This window comes from Indicator indicator, chromosome 25 (assembly GCF_027791375.1).
Source record: "Indicator indicator isolate 239-I01 chromosome 25, UM_Iind_1.1, whole genome shotgun sequence".
NCBI lineage: Eukaryota > Metazoa > Chordata > Aves > Piciformes > Indicatoridae > Indicator > Indicator indicator.
Genome location: NC_072034.1, coordinates 772631 through 793698, shown reverse-complemented (window position 1 = coordinate 793698; position 21068 = coordinate 772631).

Genomic DNA, 21068 nt, shown 5'->3' with positions numbered 1-21068 from the left:
ACAAGCTGAATTTGGCAAGAACACATCAACATTATGTTTTCCAACCCTGCAAGTGTACAGCCCCTAGGAAGACCAACTCTAGTGGAAAGCTTGAGCCAGCAAACTGCAAACGCTTCAAAAAACTGATGATAGGCTCTTTGGGAGCCTCTGTGTGAGGAAGAGCTGTCTGGCAAAGGGACTTGCATACTTCTGGCCCTGAACAAACCATGTCTAACTATGGTGCTTCTGTGGTCACCCCTTGCCACACTATTTTTGTGCCTCTCTGCCTTAACCCACACCACAGCGCCTGTGGCGCAGGAGGCAGCTCTCCCCCAGCCTGCCCACAGAAGGCAAAGGCATAAATTTGGACTTGAGGAAGGACTCTTGATGAAATCCAGAATCATCAACCAAAGCCCTCCTCTGGCATGAGTCATACGAGCCAGGACCACCCAGCACTGCTGCTGTAGCAAGGGCTGAGAATGATTTTGGGACTCCAGCAGCAGCCCACACCACAGGAGTAGAGCCCCAGAATCCCAGCCTGGTGGGGGCTGGAAGGGACCTCTGGGAATCATCCAGTCCACCCACCCTGATAAAGCAGGTTCACCTAGGGTAGGCCACAGAGGAACACACCCAGCTGGATTTTGAAACTCTCCAGAGAAGGAGATGCCACAGCCTGTCTGGGCAGCCTTCTCCAGTGCTCTGGCACCCTCATAGTGACAAAGTTTTTCCTCATGTTGAGGTGAAATTTCCTGGGTTGCAGTTTGTACCTGCTGCCCCTCATCCAGTCACTGGGCACCAAGGGATAGAGCCCAACCTTATCCTCAAGACCTCCATCCTTTAGATACTGATGAGCATTGAGAAGGTTCTCTCTCAGTCTGTTCTTCTGCAGACTGAACAGCCCCAGGTCTCTCAACCTTTCCTCTATTCCCTTAATTGTCCTCTGTTGGACTCCTTCCACTAGTTCCGTGTCTCTCTTGAAGTGGGGATCCCAGAAGTGTTCACAACACTCTGGATGATGCCTCACCAGGGCAGTAGGGGCAGGAGGGGCAGTAGAATCTCCTTTGACCTGCTGGTCACACTTCTTAATGCACCCCAGGAGACCATTGGCCCTTTTGGCCACAAAGGCACATTGCTGGCTCATGGTCAAATTACTGTCCCCCAGGATTCCAAGGTCCTTCTCCACAGAGCTTTTCCATTTGACCACCTCATCAAACTGCCCCTTGTGTGAATCCTGAAGCCCTCCCTAGACAACAGGCTGAAGTGGCTGGCAGTGCCTACTCTTGTCATGGTTAAAGGTTTTGTGCCCCTGCACTGCTAGATGCTGTTTAGAGATTCCCTGTGAGCTCTGAAGTGGGGCCTTGGAGCCCAGTGTGATTTACCCTCCTGTTTTCTGCTGTGCAAAACTGTTTGTCAGTGGAGCTGCGATTCCAGGAGGATGTTTGCACAGAAATATAATGAGGCTTGGCTGGTCCTCGGGAGCAGGAGCAATTCTGAATGGCTGCTGACCTTGCAGGGAATCTGAGCTGTGCTCAGGCTCAAACCACTGAGCCGGAAAACAAAAACCTGGAGAAACTAAAGCAGGCTCTCCATCTTCTGCTCTGAGTTAATAAAGAGATGTTTTATCCAAGAGCCTGCAGCAAATGCTGCAAGATGCATTCATAACCTTTGTTTGGATGATTTTTAACAATAATGCAACTTTTAAAAGTGGCTCTATGCTTTTCATTTTTTTGGGTGTGTTTATAGAAGCTGTTCATTTGCAAATGAGCTGGCCCTCCTCTCTAAGCTTTGGGCCTGAGCAGTAACTTGGAGCTTAGTCTGTCTCCTGGATGTGGGTCCTGTGGGTTTGGCCCCTGCACAGGTTCTGCAAAGATCCTTTTAGATTCTGGAGACTACAGGAAGGGAGATTTATCTGTTTTATAGTCAGCTTTATTAGCTCCCATTCTTTAAGCAGCTGTACGGTGGGGCCTGTTTGATTTCCACTGTTGCACAGTACAAACCATTCAGGAAAAAGAGATGCAGGAGGTGTGCTTGAAGAAGAAGAGGGGCAGAAGCAGTGTGTTGGGACAATAATGCTTTTCCCAGTCATATTTTTTTCTTCCCCCAGCAATTAACTAATGCCAATAAATCACATTTTGCACCGTGAGGTTGCAAAGGCTTGAACAAAACAAGGCTGTGGGGCACCGAATTGTTCCTCACAGGGTTGTGCTGCTCTCTTTCCAAAATCTTCTCTTGAAAATAGAGGGTTTGCTTACACTTAAAATAAAATAAATAAATAAACAAATAGAAACCAGAAGAGTTGCCTTTGGCCAGAGATCAATCATGGAAAATTTCAGCTCCATCAGAGGCTGTTTTGGAAATATATGAGGCTGTAGGCAGATGATCTGATCCTGATCCCACTTAGCTCACAGCTGGTTTACTCCTGCTGTAAGGGCAGAGGCTGCCATGGATTTACTTGTGATCTACCTGCCCTAAGCTGAGCTCAGGATCAGGCTGAGGGTTATCATGGCATCTGCTCTGCCCCTTGGAGGTAGCAGCTGCTAATGCTGAAAGAGATGGTGAAAGAGACAGTGAAAGATGCTGTTCCAACCCTTGTTCATACAATCATAGAAACATGGAATGGCTTGGGCTGGAAGGGACCTTAAAGACCATCTAGTTCCAACCCCTCTGCCATGGCAGGGACACCTTCCACATGACTGATTGCTCAAGCCCCTCTCCAGCTTTCAGGGAGGGGACATCCACAACTTCCCTGGGTAACCTGTTGCAGTGTCTCACCACCCTCGCTGTAAAGAATTTCTTTCTAATATTCAGTGTAAATCTCCCCTCTTCCAGCTTAAAACTACTACCCCTATCACTACAAGCCCTTGTAAAAGCCTTGTACAAGTCCTTGTTCTTCTGAGCTGTGGTATTGAAAGGGACTATTCATACCCCTAAGGCTGCAAGATCAGGACCCACCTAGCTGTGCTATAAATAGTGAGACTCAAACCTCAAAAGAGGAAGTGGTTTAATTCACATGGAAATCCTAACTTACCTTGACCTGCTGTATTTGGCCCAATGCATGCATTTTGGTTTGGTATTTTAGAACTTCAGGTACTGGTCTGAGTCGATGTGAGGGGCAAGTATTCATTAAATAAAATGAAACTGCTCTTCCTAAATCATCCGGAGGGACAAGGGAAGTGGAAGTGGGGATGTTTAGCCTGGAGAAAAGGAGGCTGAAGGGAGACCTTCTCATTCTCTAAAGGAGGCTGTAGCAAGGTGGGGTTGGTCTCTTCTCCCTAGTAACAAGTGACAGAGGTGTGATGCTGAGGGACATGGTTTAGCACCAGCCTTGGTAGAGTTACAGAAGGGTTGGACTGGATGAGCTTAAAGGGCTTTTCCTTCTTCCTGGAAGGAAGCTTCACAATTGCTCTACAGCTGCCATAGCTACCAGGCATCCAGTGACATGTCAAAGGAGACTTTTTCCTGGTTCTTCTATACAATCTCCTCAAAGAGTCATCCCTGGATGTTGTAATCTGTTGATCCTGGGATGTCCCAGGAAGACAAATGCATTTCCCAGGCTGGGTTGAGAGCATGTGCAGATCCCTGTGGATTCATTGGAGTCAAGGAGCAGCACTTCTTTTCAATGACAACCTAGGTCCAGGACTTCCATCCATTAATTATTACTTCCTTTAGTCAGTGCTGCCAATTTTTTAATGTAATTGAATGTCACCTTATCCTCATATAACTAGGGAAGAAAAGCAGAAGCTCTTGCTCAACATCCATTTGTTTTATGTCCTTACACATTTTTATGCCACTTGGAGCTTTGTGTGTCTGATAAAAGCAGGGAAAGGCCATATTTACCAGAATTTGAGCTAGAGGTACCAGGAATTACATGTGTCTTAGGTATTTTTTGGCTGATGGAAAACCTTGAATCTAAATGGTTGTAACTAGTATTCCCTCAGGTAAAGAATGACCTGGACAGGCTGGATCAATGAGCTGAGGTCAGCTGCATGAGCTTTAACAAGGCCAAGTGCTGAGTCCTGTTCTTGGGTCACAACAACCCCATGAATGATGCAGGCTTGGGGCACAGTGGTTGGAAACTGCCCAGCAGAAAAGGACCTGAGTGTGCTGGTCTACAGCCAGCTGAAGATGAGTCAGGGGGTGCCCAGGTGGCCAAGAAGGCCACCAGCAACCTGGCCTGGATCAGCAATGGCGTGGCCAGCAGGAGCAGGGCAGGGATTGTCCTCCTGTACTCAGTGCAGGTGAGGTCACACCTTGAGTACTGGGTTCCGCAGAGAAGTTGTGGATGCCTTATCCCTGGAAGTGTTTAAGACCAGGTTGGATGACATTTTGAGCAACCTGGGCTAGTGGGAGGTGTCCCTGCCCATGGCAAGGGGAGTAGAACTAGATGATCTTTAAGGTCCCTTCCAACTCAAGCCATTCTATGATCTTACAGCTCTTTCTGTGCTGGTCAGACTTATCCCCATGGATCAGTGAATCAGGACCATCCTTGCTAATCATATTCTGTGCAGAACTTTCCTACTGTGAGGATTTAAAAATCCTATATAAAAATAAGGAAAAATGGCCTGAGAAGCTTTTCTGTTGTTGAGTGATGTTTGAAGTGGTTTGTTTGTTTTTCTTTTTCCCTTTGGGACTTAAAACAAATGAAAATAAATATTAGGAGGTATGCAAAAGAAGGTTACATTTGGAAAGAAACATGAAATAAACATGTGTTGCTTTAGGTCCCTTCTCTAAAGCTGGATCCAACAGTTTCAAATCAGTGAATATTGATAAGCAGACAGAAAAGCTTTCTCTCTCTCAAGGTTTAGGCACTGGATTCAGGTGTCACCTTTCTGCTGCTATCATCTGGCCAATTAACCATATCTCAAGAAAATCTCATACAAGCTGGCTGCAAACAGCATGACTAAAATTCATCAAGTTTCTTTATAAATTCTACTTCTTTGTTTTCAGAATAACTCTGTCTTAAAAGATGATGAACTGACAGTCACACAGGAAAAAAAACCTACCAGACAGACACTTCTTTTCTGGATAGATTAAACTCTAGAGGCTGGTAAAAATGAAGCGAATCAAGTACATCATCTTTCACATTCACATCAACCCATCTATTGTGGAAAACATCAGAAGTCAGCGTGTTCTCATTCAGCTGAAATGTTATTTCTGTGCTATTTCTAGAGCACAGAAGAGACAAATATCAGAGAAAGTGAACACATTTAATAATCACCCGAAGGAAAGAGAAAAAAACACCCAAAAAGCCAGAGCACAAAGTCCCACCACGTCATTCAGAGCTGCTGTGTTCAGACAGGGCCACCAGGAAGAGCGAATGCCAGTTCCTGGGATTCAGAGAGCTGGGATGTTTCACTTCTCTCTTTCTCTCTCAAGTATTTGCGTGGTTTTGTTTAGGTTTTTTATGCTTCTTTCCTGTGAAGATGGATGTGGAGATGGACTAGATAGAGGACTCCAGGAACCATTCCTGGAGGTGTTAAAAAACGTGTAGACATGGCAGTTGGGGACGTGGTTTAATAGCCTTGGTGGTCTTAGGTTGACAGTTGGACTTGGTGATCTTAGAGGTCTTTTCCAACTGAAACAGTTCTGTGATTCTATGACTTGATCCCACCTGCTGCAGACAACACAGAAGCACCAGGAGAAACTGGGATGTATTTTTCCCATCAGAACTGCTCATCTTTCAGCTTTCCAGCTTCTGCACCTGCCTGCCTGCATACAGAGCTCTTCTTCCCAGGAAGGCTCTTGTCCCTTTTCCATGGGAGGTAAATGGCTGTGTGGGTGAGCTGTTGATTGATCATTTAATGCTTCCTCAGCCAGAATACAGTGGGCAGATCTTTGTGCAGCACTGTGTACTGAGAGCTGCAGGTCCAACCACACCTCAACTTCTCCACTCTTCATGTTCATGCACTTGCTCAGTCATGCCTATGCTCATACTGCCTTGTCAGTGGTTGATAAAGAAGAGTGTGTCTGCTTGCACTTCGGTACTGAGAGGTGGTGGAGTTACCATCCCTGCAGGTGTTCAAGAAAGGTGTGGATTTGGAACTAAGGGACATGGTTTAATGGCCATGGTGGTGCTAGGTTGATGGTTGGACTCGATGAAACTGAAACAATTCTATGACTCTATGAAACCTGGTCTCTGCTGTAAATGAAACAGTTTGGATCAATCAAAAAGATTGTCAGGAAATGTGTGGTTTGGGTGACCATGCCCCCGTTAAGCACATGTCAAATGCAAGTGTGTTAAATAAAATGTTACTTGCCATGCTTACAGCTGCAACAATCTCTGATGGTGTACCTTTGGCCAGGCACAGTGATATGTACACCCATCTCTAGGTGACAGTAGGTTATACAGATTATTTTCTTTCTAGAGTTTCAAAATTCAGATTAACTGTAAACAGGGTCTCTAGAGACAGGAGTAGCTACATTAGCAAAACCAGAAAGCTTTTCAGTCAGCTGTGGTTGAAGGTGCATGTCAGAACACAAAAAGAAGTTTAGAAATGGAAAATCTTTCATTAGATCCATTACTGATATAATTCCACCAGGCTCTGCACTAAAGAGGTTAAAGATGTGACTCTGGAAATCAGACTCGAGGAAAACTATCGGTAAACATGGCACAAGTAAAGCACTTTGTCTTCTGAGAAGAGGATGTCTGATTTTATATTTTAGCCAGGAAAGGTTCACCTCTCAGCTTCCCTGTGTTTGGGAATCCACCACAGGGCTTCAGTGATCTGGATTTTGTGAAACATTTCCATTCTTTGATTGGCTTGAGACATTACACCTGTCCTCAGGGAAGTCATTTGTCTTCTCTGCACCTCAGTTCTTCTGCTGTGAAATGGAGATAGCATTTTCATCCTTCACAAGGCCATTAGAATAAACCCCATGCCCCAAAGCCTGGGACATACAGGCAGTCCAGGGGTAGGACCTCAGACTACGTACAACATTTGCTTGAATCTTCTCCTGCATTATAAAAATCTACATCAAATTGGCAAAGATGCAAAAATGTGTGCTCCTAAGTGCAACATTGGTCAGTTTTAGAAATAAGAGCCAGTCACACCGGCATTAGAATTGTGATTATGATGATTCACAACATTCCACACCATCAACACTCATGTTTCCCACCTCTCTTCCTGCAGGAAAGCTCATCCCTTCCTGTCCCCCATGCCCTCAAGTGCTTCCCTGCCACCCTGAGAGTGGCTGCCCACTGTCCTGCTGCAGCTCTTTGGTGAGGAACCTGCATGACAAGTTTCAGCTGGAAACAAACATTCATGGCTTAGTTATGAACTCCAGACGGACAGATGGGGAAGTGGATTAAAGAACTAGCTCTTTGCCTTTGGCTCCAAGCCACATTAGGACAAAAGTTAGAGTGAGTTTTGGAGTTAAGGTGTATTTGTCAGCATGACCTGGGTTTTGACATGGCAGAAAACCCAACAGGAAGGAAAGGATGCTGGTGAGGACCCATTGGTGAGGTTCCGGGAGAGGCCTGCTTGGTGCTCCAGCCAGTCTGACATATTTACTGATGGCAAGTTTTGACAGCATCTCAGGAAGTGTTTCAGCTTTGCAACTGAAAACCAGTGCCCATGGACAGCCCTCTGGAGGAGACACCAGCACAGCACTGCTGGACTGACTTCCCCAGCTGGGCAAGGATCTCCCAGGGAAATGCTTGCAGCCCTGCATCACACCAGCTGTAACAGTGGCACAAGGATTCAGAGTCATAAAATGGTTTGGGTTGAGAGAGACCTTAAAGATCATCCAGTTCCAACCTCCCTGCCATGGTCAGGGACACCTCCCAACAGCCCAGCTTGCTAAAGGCCTCATCCAACCTGGCCTTGAACACCTCCAGGGAGGGGACATCCCGAACCTCCCTGGACAACCTGTTCCAGTGTCTCATTGGAACATCACTGTCACAAATTTCTTCCTAACATCCAGTGGAAATCTGCCCTCCTCAAGCTTCAATCCATCCCCTCTCATACTATCATTCCAAGCCTTTGCAAAAAGTCCTTCCTCAGCTCTCCTGCTGGGGCTGCTCTAAGGTCTCCATGGAGCCTTCTCTTCTGCAGGCTAAACAGCCCCAGGTGTCCCAGCCTCTCCTTGTAAGAGAGGTGCTCCTGTCCCCTCACCCGCTCTGTAGCTTCCATTGGACTCTCTCAAGTAGTTCCCTTTGCTTCCTGAGCTAGGGAGCCCAGAACTGGACACAATACTCCAGGTGCAGCCTCAGCAGGGCAGAGTGGGAAGAGAAACTCCCTCTACCTGCTGGCCACACTCTTCTTAATGCATCCCAGGAGTCCCTTGACCTTGGCCACGAGGGCACATTGCTGGCTCATGGGGAACTTCTTGTCCCCCAGCACTCCCCAGTCCTCCTCTGCAGAGCTGCTTTCCAGCAGGTCCACCCCTCACCTGTACTGGTGCAGGGGATTACTCCTCCCCAGGTGCAGGACCTTACACTTGTCCTTGTTGCACTTCATGAGGTTCCTCTCTGCCCAGCTCTGCAGCCTGCCCAGCAAACTGCCTGGGAGTGTGTATGTTACTTTATAGGAGCCTGTGTTTTATGTGGCTGTGGGTCCCTGTCTGGTGAGCACACAATAATTTCTTGTGCTGGAGTATTTTTTTTCTGAGTGAATCCCTCAGATCTGTCCTTTTGAAATCTTCCTCAAGCTAGGTTATCTTTTTAAAAATGTTTTTGTTTTGTTTTGTTTTTTTAACCGAGTTGCACAGTGCTACCTGTGATAACTTCTTTCATAGTAGCTGTTGCTAGGGGATCTCCCAGTCTGTAATCCAGCAGACACTGAAATGTGCTGTAGGAACATGTTTTCTCACAGCTTTGTTATATTTGGCTCTTTTCTTTCACCATTATATCTTTCTGAAGTTGCTTAAATGGTGCTGATATTAAGAGGATATTTAGAGGAAAATAAAACATCAGCTAAATCCACTTGTTGAACACCCATTAATTTTTGATCTCTAGCCAGATTGAAGAGACTTTCTCTGTGCCAAAGGCTGTGCTGATGTTTTGTATGTGAGCAGCAGTGTCTGTAGATGAACAGAGAAGTCTTGCACAACACAACTCTTCCCTGGTGCTAAATAAAACCACTTAATAGCCATGTGCCAGGCCCAGAGTCTACTCAGGAGTTGTTTGGGGATGCAGAGGGAAAGGAGGAGGCTGGAGGCAGCAGACATTGGGAAGAAAATTGGAAGAAAAAGAAGATGCCTTCTATGAGCATAGAGAGGAGTGTCAGTGTGTGAACAACTCAAAATATCTCTCAAAAGGCACAGTCAAAAGGTTGAGGATCTCATGCAATTGAAACAATTCCCATCCATGTGATACTTGCTGACAAAAGTTGTTGACTTCTCTCCTACCATGGATTCCAAGATGTTAGAATTTGCCTCTGTCAAAGCCCTGAAATGCAACTTTCTGAAGACATTTCATCTTCAGCTTCTGAGAAACAGTTTGGTTTGAACTGACTGCTTTGATTTGTTCTCTTTCCTCTTTTCACTTTCTGTTTCCTCAGCTGTAGAGTTCAACCATTTTGAAGCTACTATGAATGCTTAAAAAAATCAAGATATGGATGGTTTGGTGCCTCAGATGCAGCACGATAAAATAAAGGCAGTTAATGGAGGGTGATGTGAACTAGGGATTTAATTATGACTACAAGGGGATCTTCATAGTGCTATTACTTTACTACTTCATTCCCCCTGGGTTTACTCTGCTCCTCTGCTCTTACCTATTTTGCATACATTCCTTGTTAGCTAGCACTGGAAACACAGGACCCTTGTGCTATGGTGTTACAAAACCGTTCAATTTCTCTCTCAGCCTCACTCCATTCAGAAATTTTCCTTGGACAAGGCTTCTGGAGGGGAGGAAGTTGTGGTAGGAATGGCTATTACAAACCAATTCATGGAGGATCTGTTTGTAACACACGTGAAAAGTGCACAGATTTGGAGGTCTGGTTAGATCTTCAGTGACACAGACATGGCATCAAGTATATCTATTTTTTGCCCTTGCCCATATCTTGAGAAACAACATTTTACACAGACTCAGCTTAACCATTGAGTGGTTGCACCATCTGAACAACAGACCTGGCTAAACACAGAAGCAACAGAAGGCTTCTTTGATATCAGAGAGGCTTAATGCATATGAAGACCACAGATCTTCTCCCTCCTCAGCTCCCCAAAACTTTTGGTGTCCCACTTCCAACCACTCTTGAAAGCACAGCAATGAGCTGCAGTTTCTTGCTTCCTTTGAGGGGAAAGGGGGCTGCTGAAGGGTGTGGCTGGGATGTCCAGACTCTTGGGGTCCTCAAACACTTTGTGTGTGTGGAGGAGGCTCTGTAGCTGCAACAGCCTTAAACCACATCTGGAATCACCGTGGATGTCTGCTGATCCTGTCACCTGATGAAACTTGCCCAGAGATGTTTCAGGCTGCCCTTTGGGAACTTGTCAAAGCAAGAAGCATATGGCAAAAGGCATCAAGCTAGATTTTGATGTGGGAACACAATAATTGGGTGGGAATGTTGACCTGCTCGAAGGTAGGAAGAGTCCCTCACAGGTCATTTTGTCCAACTGCCCTGCAGTAAGCAGATCAGGTTGCTCAGAGCCCCATCAAGTTTGACCTTGCCTGTCTCCAGGGATGGGGCCTCCACCAAACAGGGCAACTGGTTCCAGTTCTCCACCACCCTCATGGTAAAGAGCTTCTTCCTTATGTCCAATCTAAATCTCTGGACCCACTACAGCAGTTCTATGTCTTTCCTGTATTGAGGGCCCTGTGCTGGACACAGCACTGCAGGTGAGACCTCAGCAGAGCAGAGGGGCAGAATCACCTCTCTTGACCAGTTGGCCACACTTCTTTTGATGCAGCCCAGGATGTGATTTGATTTCCGGGCTGCATGAGCATATTGTTGGCTCATGTCCAGCTTCTCATTCACCAGCACCCCCAAGTCTTTTTCTCAGAAAGACATAAACTTTTTGGCATGTGTTTGTAAGATGAGATAATTTTCACTATACCCACCAAAACCATTAAGCCTTCTGGTCATTTATTTTGCTCTATGCAGTAGCACTGTTGGTGCAGCCTAGAGGTGATGAAGGAAAAATACCACTAAATCTCTACCTGTTACAAAGAAAACCCTTAAAAATTCTCTTAATTACCTGCCTGTGCCAGAAAACACAGGCAACTTTTTCTACATTTTTAATCAATGTTGTTCCTGTTAAGTGGTCTCATTTTTACTTTTCATGATTTAAATATAAAGATTTGTTTGAAATAATGCTCTTTGGTACAAATAATTCAGAGTAAAGAATGATTGCCAGGAGAGCTAACTTAATTATTTTGTCTGAATGCTTAGGAGATGAAAATGATGACAGACCTGGGACATGTCTACACCGGGCAGGAAGGAGTGGTACAGAAATCCCCACATGAACACTGAACTATCTAGTTCCAGACTTTGAACCAGAGCAGCCACACTTGCATGGAGCTACTGACAGGCAACTTCAATAAGTTTGGGAACAACCCTGGGAAAATGCTGCTGGGTCACCAGCTTCCCAGCTGGCCACCAAGCAATGCTGTGCTGCTGGTTGGGTAATGTTGAGACTAAAGGCTCCAAGTCAGCCTGAATCTAACCTGAAGCACAGATCAAATTGAATTGATGAGAACAAGCCATGTAGAGCAAGGTGCTCCTCACTTACTGGTAGCTGAATCTGATTGGACATCCAAAACTGGCTGACTGGTTTGCTTTCTTAATTTCTTTCTCCTATTTTTTCCTATTTTCAGCCTATGTGAAGAAGAAGATCAAAGTATGGTTCAGTTGTTTTAATGACCACCACACATTCTTGCTATTCTGTAGCAAAAGGCATGGGAAAGCTGGTTAGACTTCATTCTTTGAATCAAATGTCAGAAATGTTGTTAAATAGAAGGTTAGTTAATCATTTCAGATTCGATTTATCTTATCACATGCATTTACATAAAGGTCATTATTTATATGGTACACTAATTTGTTTGTATTCCCTATGGGAAAAATGCTAGCTTAATAGGAAGGAAACCAGAAGTCACCTACAAGGTGTAAAAATACTCCAGTGCCACCTTGTGCTACAGCTTCCACCAGGATGTGAAGATGTCCCTAGAGTGGTTCCTTCCTCCTAGGAAGAGTTGGACTGACAGAGGTCTTGCAAGGAAAAAACTGAGTGAAGGAGAGAGAGTGCACCCACAAGAACCCTTGGTATAGATGTGCTCCTTAAAAATGAAGTTCAACTTCTAAATTCTTTGCTACAGAGACCACAAATGAGCCGCTTTCTGGTTTTCCCATTTTTTGGATGGAAGATCTAATTCTTGTAAGTTGCATTACAAAGAGACCTGTCCTGCTGGAGAAGAATCAAAGGAGCTTTTTGTAAAGCTATTTGTAAGTAAATAGTAATTAAATGAAAAAAACAAAAACAACAACAAAACACCAACAAAAACCACAAAGCCAAAAAAACACCAAACAAACCAAACCCAAAACAAACCCCACAAACTTTCTGCAGAGATATGATGGTCATTGGGAGGGCAGCTGCCCTGGCAGGGCAGATCTGCCAAGGGTGTGATTGCTAAGGAGATGTCAGCCCAATGGAATCAGCTCATACCCTCATGGGTGTGGCGAGGAGACATTTATAGCTTGATAAATATTTGAGCTATTGTTATTAGGAGTTGTTTATATAACACCACAGTCTGCAAGGCACCACCAGTGACTTGGCTACCAAGGGTTTAGCTCGTGTGGGAAGGGAGAAGGCAGCCCTTGCCTACACCTCCGAAGGCATACCTGCTGTGCCTGCTGAGGAGCCATGGGCAGGTGCAACCACCAAGTCTAGGAAGCATCAAGGATATGATTAATCCTATCAACGTGGGCATCTAAAGCTGCTTTGGCAGTTTTCCTTCGTGCCTTCTCTCACTTCCACAGTCCCCAGAGGCCCCAGGAGAGATGGCTGAGTGCTGGTCCTGCTTCCATCTGCAGGGCAGCAGCACCCCAGTGCCCAAACACACTGAGCAGCCTGGATGAGTCTCTCACACGTGTGTCCAATGGCCAAGGCTGCCTAATCACCTACTCATCAGCCAGCTCCTAAGGCAATCCATGCCTAGGCTCTAAGCTCCTGTTTGTAACCCACTGCTACTCAGGCAGATGAAGCCTAGCATGAGGCCTAGGGCCAGCCCACCTGGGCTGGGGCTCTGGAGGGGTCCTTCTGGGACGTGAGGGTGACAGTGAGTGACGGGAGAGTGAAATGATCTTTCCTTTCCTTCTCAGCAAGGCCCTTGAGAGCTGTGCTTCAGGGAGGACATAAGGAGTGCTGGTGCCTACCTGCAGCAAGGGAGGTGCTGAGGGGGGTCTGGCACTCAGCTCGTAGCCGGAGCCACCTGAGCAGGTGCTTGGCTTGCTTTTAGCTGCAGCTTCACAATGTGCTGCGCTGCCAGGCCAAGCTCTGCAGCTGGCCCTCTCCATTCCACCTCTGAGATGGACCAGGGAGCACATAGCCCTAGAGATAAGACAGAAACAACAGAAGGGGTGACCTGCTGGAAAGCAGCCCTGAGGAGAAGGGACAAGTTCACCATGAGCCAGTAATGGCCTCCTGCCCAAGAATATTCTTGGGTGCATTAAGAAGAACGTGAGACCTCACCTGGAGTGCTGCGTCCAGCTCTGGAGCGCTCAGCACAGGAAGGACAGGGACCTGATGGAGAGGGTCCAGAGGAGAGCCACAAAAGTGATCATGGGGCTGGAGCACCTCTGCTACGAGAACAGGCTGAGAGAGCTGGGGGTGTTCAGCCTGGAGAAGAGAGGCTCGGGGGAAGACCTGAGAGCACCTTGCCAGTACCTGAAGGGGGCTACAGGAAGGCTGCAGAGGGACTGTTCCCAAAGTCCTGCCGTGACAGGACCAGGGGCAATGGCTTCAAGGGCAGACTTAGATTGGATGTTAGGAACAAGTTCTGCACCATGAGGGTAGTGGAATACTGGAACAGGCAAATCCCAACTTTTCTCGGCCACCTGGAATTCCTTAGAGCAGTCTTGCCACACTGCTGGAAAGCTGGTTCAGATCCTAGGGATGTTGGCTTCTTCCTAAAGGGCTCCAGCAGGCATGTGACAGTCTGGAGGAGCCCATACCAGCCTGGAGGAGCACTCAGAAGGAATGGATGTGAAACTGGCCCTGGAGGAGTTGTCAGCTCAGAAGAGTTTCTGGCTCCTGTTCAGAGCTGAAAAACAGTTGTCAGGTGGGAAGGATGGTCCAAAGTCCTCCTGGCTCTGGCAACATGAAGAAGGAAAGGAAGGCAGTAACTCCATATCCAGGTGAGGAGGCCCTCATCATGGAAAGTTCACAGTGTGGCTAGCTTCTCTGCTGAGGAACAGACTGGCTTTAGCAGGAATCACAGAATGGTGGGGGGTGGAAGGGAGCTCTGGGGATCATCTAGTCCAACCTCCCTGCTAAGACAGGTTAACATAGATTAGATTGTACAGGAACATGTCCAGGTGGATTTTGAAAGTCTCCATAGAAGGAGACTTTACAACCTCTCTGGGCAGCCAAAGTATGAGGGCAAGGGCAGAGCGTAATTACCTTTGCTCAGTCTTGGGTGTGAAGTGATGTAGATACAAAAGTCTCTCCTGCAAGGTCTTTTCCTTGGCATGCAGTTGCTGGAAGTGCTGGAAGCACTACACAGCCACATACCACTGGGAGCCTCTGATAAGATAAATATAAAACACCTGCTGTGCGTTTCCAGGAGCACTCAGGTGGAAACGGAGAGAGCATTGCCAACAGTCTCACAAATTGCTCAAAACCCAAGCAAGGGAGGTGTCCCCTTTCATCAAACTGCTGTGAGGATGACTCAGAGCACAGCTCACGTGGGGTGTTTTTAGCACCCATGTGGTTCCTGCCCCAAGCCTCTTCTCCTTCCTGCCACCTCCCTGGGGGAGGACATGTGCTGAGGGCTAGCTGGGGACAGGCTTGTATACAATCTCTGCAGGCAGAGGTCGGACCAGGCTGTAACGTACGGCTCTTAATGAGGTACTTTGATCTCACCCTTCCCTTTTTTATTTGTTTTTCAGTCCTTTCCCTTACATTCATCCCCAGCAGACAGCCCCACAGCTTTGGAGATCCTCCCTTCACAAATAACTTTATGAAGAAGGATCCTGTGAAATCAGGTTGCCTTTCAGGGAACTTAAATCTGTGCAAGGAGTTATATGTGAAAGATTATCTATAAACTAACAATCTGTAGGATTCCTGGGAGGACACCCAGTCCTAAAAGTGCTGTGAGTAGTACAGAAACAATCTAACTAATTAAAGAAGAAGAAGAAAAAAGGTTTTATTTTTAACTTCTTTAAATTAACTTTTTTTTTTTTTTAGTTTACTGAAGTGCATCATCATGATTGTATGTAGCCAACAGTTTCCAGCTTCAGTGGTAGTTTTACGATGCCCTGAAAACTGACTATAGTCCATTACCTTCTCTAGGTATCACCAAAAATATTTATATTCAATACTGTTATCATGAAAGGCTTGACTGTCCTTCAGCAATTCCTATGTCAATACATGTCCACACAACATGTGGATGTGGCACTTCAGGGCATGGTTTAATGGCCATGGTGGTTGGAGTGGATGAACTTAGAGGTCTTTTCCAACCAAAGCAATTCTATGATTCTATGTCTCTCCTGGGAGCCAGAGACACTGGGTACTGGATATTTGTGTATCATAATATCATAGAATCATAGAATGCACTGGGTTGGAAGAGACCCTCCCTCAAAGGTCATCTTGTCCAACCTCCCTGCAGTAATCAGGGACATTCCCAACTAGATCAGGTTGCTCACAACTCAATTGAGTTTGACCTTGAGAGTTTCCAGGGATGGAGCCTCCACCACCTTCCTGGGCAACCTGTTCCCGTGTTCTACCACCCTCATAGCTAACAACTTCTTCCTAATGTCTAATCTAAACCTATCCTACCCTTACATATATGTATATATCTATCTATATATGTACTTATGTGCAGGATTAAAACATTTTCTTGGGTCTCAGCAAGTTTCCAATAGGAGCATTTGTGCTCACGCCATATTGACGGAACAGATTCTGTATCTTCAGAGATTGTTTAAAAAAAAAAAGAAAAAAAATCTAAATAATTAATTAAATAAAAGCCAGAGCTTGTGAAAAAAGACCTTATCAGCTACTTAACAGCTCTAGCAGATGCAAAGGCATTGGGCAGTTGCCTGTAGCAATTTCCTACACGTAGAAGTTTGAGAACATGAAGGCAAGACAGAAATGTTAACTGACTTCTGGAGATGGGGAGGACTGTGACTGAGTAGCACCTCTCTTCCCAGATTGCAGCTATCTGAAGGATGCAGTTCAGTGCCTGCCTCTAAATCTTGATGATGCATGCAGGTGTCTGACACCAGCACCAATAAGCACCCACTCCTCGGGCAGTGCTGGGACACACGTGCATGCCATGACGAGACTCTGGGGTTGTCTTTTAGTCATACCTAACTGAGCAGCCACATGAGAGACCTGGCCCATGAGTCACTGCCAGACATCAGATACCACATGTGGGAGAATCTCAAATCATGACTGATACTGCTACCACTGTGTAAACTTCCTGTCACAATCGTTCTGGGATCTTCACTGCAAGAAAGACATTGAGGTGCTGGAGTGGGTCCAGCTGCCTGCTTTGGCAGTGGGGTTAGACCAGGTGATCTCCAGAGGTCCTTTCCAACCTCTGTCCTTGTGTGGTTCTATGACAGTGCAGTCTTGGGTCTGTATCAGTGCCCATTTTGGTGCAGGGAAGCCAGATCTGCCTTTGGAAGCACAGCAGAGGTGGGGAAGCTGAGCTCCAGGGGTTTGCAAGGCTAAGGAAGGGAAACTCCTTGCCCTGAAGGAAGTGTGGTGGTTCAGGTATCTCTGCTCACTGCTTTTCTACACTCAGGATTTCAACACAGCACCCCCACTCCTTCTGAGAAGTGTAGAAACCTGGATTGCTGAAGTCTTCTATTAGTTTTGTTCAAAAGTTCCTTTCCCTGAGGAGGTTGTTGGAGGAGAACAGTCTTTCCCCGCCCCCACCCCTTTTTTTATAAAGATCCTAATGTTTTGCAACAGAAAAAAGATAATCTTTCTGAAGTGTTTCTGTCCCATTTAAATAGAAGTGTTAAAGAGTCTGCTGTTAATTACCCATCCAGGATGATGGCATCTGTTATTTCTTTTTAAATGCTCCATTTACTTTAACTTTATAACAACGTGCAGTCACTGTATTTACAGTGGTTGTTAACTCATTGAATTACTGTTTCAAATATTGTTGGTTTTTTTTAAAGACAGTTTTTTTTCTAAAAAACTTTAACCACACTTTGTCCTTTTGAAGGACTGAAAACTAACATGAAACATTTCAGGGAGGTTTAGTTCTGACCTGTTAAAAAAATCTTTCCTGACTCTTCAGAAAAAAATCAAGAGCTTCAGAAATGCTGAAGGAAACAAAGCATGCCACTGCTCTCAACGTTTTCTTTCTTGAATTGCCAACATTTCATACAAATTTGCACTCCCAAATCTTTCTGTTGGAAGCCATTTATATCAGAAAGGGAGAATTGTGAAGTTGGGGGCTGAAAAAAAACAGGAGTTTACACTTTTTTTTTTCTTTTCCCATAGCATTTTCACATATATTTAATTTAATTTTTTTTCCCAGGTCTTTGTAACACTCTGTGTTCCAGATCTCAGGCTGGATAAATTAAGTGTCATGTACTCTATTTGACATGTCAGATTTCTGCTGCTCCTGCCTGCAATACAAGGGAGCAAATGTCACTTGGAGTTTTTGAACATATGCAACAAATTTCAAGCTAGAAGTCAGCTCCTGGGCATCTGTTTGGTTTGGGTTTATTTTTTTTTCTTTTTTCTTTCTTTTTTTTTTTTTTAATTCATCCTGATAATGCCAAAAGTCCTTAGAACCAACCTAAATACAGATGACATCAGCTCTCTGCTTTCTTACCCAGAGTACTTGCAAGCGGGACTTCAAGGGAAATGAGAATTTTCCCCTCTAGGATGATTTTCCAGGATCTGCAGCCTTGAGGAGGTAAGAAGCTTGGAGCACTCCATCTTTTCACCATTTTGTTTGAAGCAGACAATTAAAAATTGAAAATCTTACCCTTTGTCCTAAGGTATGTGGGGCCATGCAGTGAGGAGTGGGTTTGGGGGTGTTAATCTGCAATGACCTCCTTCCCTGGAGGGAGGCAGCACAAGGCTGTAACAAAGCTTGAGCTAGTGCCAACTTAGTGTTCACACATCCATCATCTGATAGTTAATTGTAGAATCATAGAACTGCAGAGGTTGGAAGAAACCTTTGAGAGCATCAAGCCCCACCACTTGCCTAGAGCTCACAAGCTCACCACTGCTGCTGAGCCACTGCTGTAAACCCACGTTCCTCAGCACCACATCCATGCATCTTTTAAATCCCTCCAGGGATGGTGACTCTACCACCTCCCTGGGTAGCCTGTTCCAACGCTTGAGAACCTCTTCTGTGAAGAAAATTTTCCTAATAGCCAGCTCGAACCTCCTGAGGCACAACTTGAGGCCATTTCCTCTTGTCCTGTCACTTGCTGCATGTGAGAAGAGGCCAGCCCCCACCCAGCTCCAACCTCCTTGATGACCCTTGAGTAAGAACATGCCTTGGTCACTTCTCTTGACCTAACTCTTTTTGTTCCTTTCTTGCAGCAGCTTATGTTTCATTTTAATCTTACAGGGTTCTTCTACAAAAATCTGAGTCCTATTGCGAAATCTTGCCATGCCTTTAAATTGCTGCCATAAATTATTTCCTTCTCAGAGCCTGTTGTTATATATAAGCTGCCATTAATCAAGGAAATGGATTATCCTTTTGAATTCCAAACTGATTTTAAAAACTTTTCCCAGGAGTTTGAGAAAGGATATTGCATAAAATATTGGTACACTATAAAAGGAGATGGTGCAGCAGTACTTCTGCTTCTGCCCGTGATGTCCTGATAACATTGTTATGATGATCTGTAGAAGTCAAAACATGGAGCTCCTATGAGGACAGGATGAAAGAATTGGGGCTATTCTGCCTGGAAAAAAGAAGAGGGGAGACCTTAGACCTACATTTCAATATCTGAGGGGGAACTACAGGATGGCTGGGGAAGGACTGTTTAGAAAAGCTTGCAGCGATAGGATGGGGGCAGTGGCTTGAAACTGGAGCAGGAGAGATTTAGGTTGGACATCAGGATGAAGGTTTTTACAGTGAAGGTGGTGAAATGTTGGAGCAGGCTGCCTAGGGAGGTGGTTGAGGCCCCATCCGGGAGACATTCAAGATTAGCCTTCATGTGGCCCTGGGCTGCTTGATCTAGGTGGAGGTGTCCCTGCTCACTGTGGGAGGTTGGTCAAGATGACCTTTGAGGGTTCCTTCCAACCTGAAGCAGTCTGTGAGTAGAGACATGAAAAGTGATTCCCTACAGGGCGGAAGCAATCCCCAACTACTCTCTAAGTGATTTTTCCTAAAAATATTGGAATTGACAGGAAAGAATGTGTTGAAATAATGAAACCTGGCTGACATCTATGCTATAAAGTGGAGCATTCTTGTGGTACTGTGAACATTTGCCAAACCCCCACCAAAGATAATCTGGATCAAGTCGAAAGAGTATTTATGTAGTTTCATAAATACTTTGGAGGCTGCTTCACTATGAACAAGTATTCTCTCTGGAGAGACTCAGTCAGCTAGAGATACTTATGAATGTATCCTCCAAGAACAAGTTGAATTACATTTATTGCAACTGGCTACCAGTTCCTCTGAAGTTTCCTCCAAGGCTGTGGAAGACCTTTGAGATACTCTTCCAGTTTTGCTGCTTGGAGGATGGAAGCTTCATTTTTTTCCCATTACCAATTTCCTCCTCTCCAGGCTCCTGTAGCCCAAAAAAACTGCAAAGCCATGGAGATTATTTATTTAAATATTAAAGCTAATCCTACTCAAAGTGGAATTAACTGCTGTGAAAGCCCCTGATTAGCAGCCTGGTGTCTGTGCAAGGACAGGAAAATCTCTGATAATTGAAAAAGCCTAAATCTTTATTTCCATAAGTCTGCCTCTCTTAGCTTAAAGTAATAGAATTTCTCATTCTCTTTTAGCGTGCTGAACTATCCTTCAAGGCTTTGCCTTTTTAATTCCCTCTCCCTCTTCCACCCCTCCTTAGATTAAAATAAAAAGATAAAAAAGCCACCTCTAGCAGATATAAAAATGGCATTGGGTAGAATTTGAAACAGACCTTCCAGCTGAGGAGCTCTTACCTGCTCAGACCCCCTTGTGAGCTGCCTGCCTGTGCTCCTGCTCCCCTTGGCTTGCTGCCCAAAGTTAGAGTACACGTTTAGTATCTTTTCAATATTTCATGTGTCTCCCATCTGGTGGCCTGTGTTCTGGTGTCACAGGAAATGGACTTAATGATCTGAAGTTAGGTGGCTATTTCTCACTGTATGTGGGTGTTATGAGCCAGACTGATCAGATGCTGAAGGGTTATTCGTTAATAGAACTACCTGTCTCTCTTCTTTCTCAGGGTGCTCTAAGACCACTCCACCAAATGCTACAACCCATGTCTGGGTTATTTTCCTTACTATCATTTTCCTGTATTTATCAGCTCTGAAGTGTATTTTTAGCCCATATCTTCCATCAGCTAGAGGATCTGTGTCCCTTTACACCTTTTCTTCCCTGCCATTTGCCATATTTAGAGAACCAGCCTCTCCATCCTACTACTTATTCTTCCAGGGGTTGTTACACTCTGGCTAAAGTTTTGCTGATGAGCTATGGCATCAATTTTCTTGCCTATTAATTAATAGCAAGGATTTTATTTTACAGTCAGCTCAGGATGAAATAGGATTTCCGCTTCCTCCGAGATACGCCAAGGATATATGGATTTCAGAAATTAGAGACAGGCATGCATGTACTCTGCATAAAAAATATATTCCCAGGAACCAATTTCCTGGTGGCAAATTATTGGCTGAATATGTCAGTACAGATGGCTGTCTAAAATGCAATAATGCTAGGCATGTGTCACCGTGATGTGGGAACTCATTCAGAAATGGAATGCTGCAGCATTGGAATAAATAGATATGTAGCTGAAATTACAGATTGTGGAATA